Source organism: Equus asinus, chromosome 12, assembly GCF_041296235.1.
Source record: "Equus asinus isolate D_3611 breed Donkey chromosome 12, EquAss-T2T_v2, whole genome shotgun sequence".
Taxonomy (NCBI): domain Eukaryota; kingdom Metazoa; phylum Chordata; class Mammalia; order Perissodactyla; family Equidae; genus Equus; species Equus asinus.
The window spans coordinates 18,708,177-18,712,618 of NC_091801.1; the positions used below are offsets into that span (position 1 = coordinate 18,708,177).

Here is a 4,442-nt window from a genome sequence, read left to right on the forward strand (position 1 = left end):
GCCTGTCGCATGGTAAATACCCAATAAATGTCGGCTCCTGTCAATATAGAGGCATTTCTCTTAGTGTAACCAAGTCTACCACACCCCAGCTGGAGGGCCCAGGAAGATGTGCTACCTGTGGCTTCAGGTAGCCCCTGGCACACAGCCCTGCGTCCCTGGGGTGTGTTTATTCAGTTTCAAACGCAGGGATGGTTTTCTGCCCTTCCTCTCCTCAGGCTGAAGGAGCAGGGAATAAACAGCCAGAACATCCAGGCACCCCTTCTCCTCCCTGCTTGCTACTTCCTTCCCCAGTCCCCACCTCTCCCACGTCCTGAGGAAGAACAAAGCTGCAGATGGGCAAAATGAAACAGGACCAGGCCGAGCGGTTTCACAACAGCACCCAGCTCCCAGCGGCGGCTGAGGCTGCCTGCTGACGCCGAGAGCTGGCCAGCGCCCTAGGGAGCAGAGGTGACCAACAGCTTTGCCTTTGTTCTGGATTCTTTACGTTGTGGCAAGAGGGCAGGACCCTGGAGCTGAAAAGCCCCCCATGCCCTAGCTCTCTCCCTTGGGGCGGGGCTCCTCCGCAGCAGGAGGAAAGGTCCACCCCGCTCCCGCCTGCTCTAAACCGGCCACCTGCTCCTTCCGCGGGGCAGTGCCTCTCGGGGGTTTTTCGTGACAGACTGAGTCGGCCGGGTTGTTTGGGGATGTGGGGTTTGTGTGTGAGACTGGGCAGCCTGCTTTCCCGATGAGGTCACTGTTCCCTGAGTTATTACCTTGCTTTCCTTGGCCTGAGCAAGCGGCAGGAATGCTTTGGAGCTGTGTTTGTTTGTGAAACATCGAGTCCCTGCCTGGTTACACCCACGCGGGCCAGCTTGCCTCCAGACCTCGATCCCTCAGCAGTTCTTCAGTCTGTAGTCCTGTGGGCACCCGTGTCCGCTACCTGCCTCAGAACAAAAGGGCCAGAGCCCGGCCGAGGCAGGGTGGGCAGGGGCCAGCTTCCCTCCTCGCGGCTGGAGCATGCGGGCAGGACCTGTGGTCTCCGGGCCAGCGTACTTTGTACATTTCATCTGAGGGCTGGTTCTGCTGGTAGGGAATGTGGGCAGGAGGCCAGTGGAGTATTTGGCAGCGGGCAGGCAGCTCCTGGATAGGGAAAGCCGTTTGAATTCCCAGTGAAGTCAAAGGTGGGGTCTCCTCCCTCTGCTTCCTGCCTGTGAGCCCAGGGCTGTTGGCCTGCACTGACCTGGCTGGGCGTGCGGCCACCTCAGACTGCAGGCGCTGGCCCCACAGGCCACACCCCGGGGGAGCAGGTAGCCTGGGGCCTGGTCAGCCTGGAGCCCCTGATCCCAGCCACTAACAGGCCTGGCCCCAGGAGTCTGGCCCAGGGCTCTGAAAACGACTCTATTTTTGGTCCCTGACTAGCTCTTCAGCCCCTACACTGTCTTGAGCTTCCTGAGTCACTTCTCCCCACTCCCAGCTCCACTGCTTTCTGAATGGAGTGGATTATCATATCACCATATGTTAGAAGGGCGATTCACAATTTACAAAGCCTTTTATGCACCAGCTCCCTTCTGATCTTTCATCGGCCTGTAGGTCCACCAGCCAGGTGATTTGACTCATGTTTCACAGATGACAATGGAGGATCAAAAAACTCAAACAGCTGGACCAATGAGACACACACAATACACACGCACACACACTCACAGGCACACCGCAAGTCACTGTAGGGTTGAGTCTTAGACCCAGTCTTCCTGCCTTGAGTCTGGTGCTCATCCCCACCACCCTACACGTCCAGGTGTCACAGTGTCAGGTACTGGTGAGTGGGACCCTGCAGGACCACCTGTGGTGGCCGTTTCCTTTCTCCTTCATGGAGCACGTTTGCTTCTGCAGAGTATTGCACTTTGAACCCAAGGAATTTAAAATGCTGGTGGGGGATAAGCAGGACTCTAGACAAAGTGAAGAAAGTAGCCTGAATTTGCTTTCCCTTGATTTCCTCAGCATTTCACCCTACCTCCTGGTCCCTAAGAAAATCTCTCCATTCCTTCACTCACCTACTCTAAGGCGTAAATGACTGATAACAGTTTAAAGGGTTACCTCTCCAAACCTTATAGCCCACCTTACAATTATGTGGTCTATGTCTCAACTTATAAGACAGGCACGTTCCAATGCATTGTCTCCAGGAGGAAAGGACAAATTTTTAACAACTGGTGTAGCATAGGCAGAAGACCAATGAGAACAAAGGCCGGCCATAGCACTGAGTGGGTCCTGAAGGCCTCCCTACCCCCCCATAGTGCCAGGCATTACCCACAGCTGCTGATCCATGGGGCGGTCTGCAAGAATCCCTGGGGAGGGGCTGGGCCGGGCTGAGGGCCGCTTCAGGGAGCTCTGGGCATTGGCCATTACAGACACTCTGAAAGCACTCCGACATTTTCACACATGCACCACCATACTGGCGTGTACCGGTTGCATGTTGATGCCAATTATTTCGTTTCATCTTTTCTAGGACATTTGGAGGAAGATACTACATTTTCTTTTCAACTTCTGAGAAAACAGAGTCTCCACGAGGTTCAACAGCTTCTCAAGCTCTCCTAGCTGATGAGTTTCTGGCAGTTGGGAAAGTTCAGAGCATGGGGTTCCCAAGACGGGGGGTCCTGTGTGGGCAGAGGATACCGTGAGGGCTCAGGCCCCACTAGAGGTCAAGGAGCAGGGTGTGGGGAAATGAACAGGAAAAAAAGGGGTGTGTGTCTGTTTATGCTGATTGGAAGGATGGCTGGGCTGGGGGTGGGCAGACACTAAGAACAAGCCTGCCCTCACCATCATTTTGCTGTGGCCAGGACTAGTCCCGAGTGAAACAAAGAAGTTATTTCCACTGTTTGCAGTGCCTCTTGCCCTATAGCTGAATGTTGTCCCCCGGAGAATGTGATCACACTTGGAACACTGGCTGTGGCACTTGATTTTAGAAATAGCTGTGTCTTGTTCATCAGGGGCTGCTGATTAACTCCTGATGGCCTCCCGCACACCCTCCCCACAAAATTTCTGGGCTGGGTAGAATCTGAGGTCTGCGGAGTCCGATATGAGCAAAGGCCGGTTGATGTTGAAGGTGGCGGGGGGGGGGGGGGTCTCTCCCTGAAGAGTGTTGGCCCAAGTGGCCAAAGTGAAGGAAACTCAGTTTGCTCTTCTGTGGTTGGAGTCCGCAACGTTGGTCAGCACTTGCTCAGAATTCCAGGTACCCCGATTTGGGGCTGTGCAGGATCCAGATCCCCCTGTCCTTTCTGGAAAAGTCCAGGCCCCTCTGAGGCTGACAGGCAAAGGCCTGGCTGTTTGCCCCTGGGGAAGAGGGTTTAGCCTCATGCAACCTGTGCTCCAGGGGGCCAGCCCCGGACTTCTGAGGTCTCCAGGAAGGTGAGGGGTGTGGGAAGGGCCTGTAATGGGAGACGATGTGAGCCTCTCTACTTGTCTCCCCCACAGACCCCAACGAGGGGCTGGGACCCAGGTTGGCACAGGCCCAGCCGCCCTGTCCATGAACGAGTCACGTGTCAAGTTCCTTCTGCTGCCAGTCTCTTGGCAGCACACACCTTTTCCCAACCTACATGCTCCCTCCCAACAAAGGATATTAATAGGTGTGAGTCTTGTCCCACATCCAAAGTGACCAAAAAAAATTTTTTTTCTAGGCACGTGGTCTGGTCTGCAGAGTGAGATTTCTCTCCCTGTGCACTGTGGCAATGCATTCACCACAAACCTCTCAACAGAGGCTGACATTCTTATAAGAAGTTAAAAACGAAATGCAATTCTAATCCTTAGGAGAGTCATCTTTTTGTCTGTGTTTTTCCTTGCTTGTCTCTAGGTCTCTGCCAATTTAGAGTCAGAGACAATATGTCACATGATTCCTTTTAAAGTTGGGCTCTGGCTGCTGCTGCTGTTCCTACCCACTGCCCATCTGCCTGCTCTGAAGGCAACCCAAGGATGGGGCAGGGTGGGGGACTGCCACAGAGAGCACACAGTAAGAACTGAAATATTTGACTGGACTTGGTCCTAACAGAGGCAAGTTTATTACCCTAAATGTCCTGGAAACCTTGTTGCCTCTGGCTCGAGAAGACTCCAGGCTCCGTCATTCCCGGAGAGCCGTCTGCAGCTAGCCTTGGCGTCCCTCTGCAAGTGGCTGTAACGTGAGTCACGGGGGCAGTCTCCAGTGAGGCTGAACATGAGGTGGGTACAGAGGAGAAAGGCTGTACCTCCCCCAGCTTCGGGGCTGAGAGGCCAGCTGGCTGGGCATGGCCAATGGGCCCCCTGGGGTTTCTCGTGGGGCTGAGGGGTCAAGCATCAGCAGGGAGGAGAGGGAGCTCAGAGAGGACAGGTCATGCCAGGCCAGGCCCTGTGAGAAATGGCTCTGGTGTGGACTGCTGGGCAGACCCATAATATCAAAACCAGATATTGCCTTAGGATGGAAAGAACACGCTGGGTTCTTT

General features: G+C 54.6%; 1 long non-coding RNA gene across 1 annotated transcript; it reads left to right on the forward strand.

The window, feature by feature from the left end:
- Nucleotides 1–309: 309 nt before the first annotated feature.
- LOC123290239 (uncharacterized) lies at nt 310–3,781 on the forward strand. The gene is made up of 3 exons (XR_006534610.2): nt 310–447; nt 2,480–2,541; nt 3,648–3,781. It is a non-coding gene; the product is annotated as an uncharacterized lncRNA (long non-coding RNA).
- The last annotated feature ends 661 nt before the right edge of the window (nt 3,782–4,442 follow it).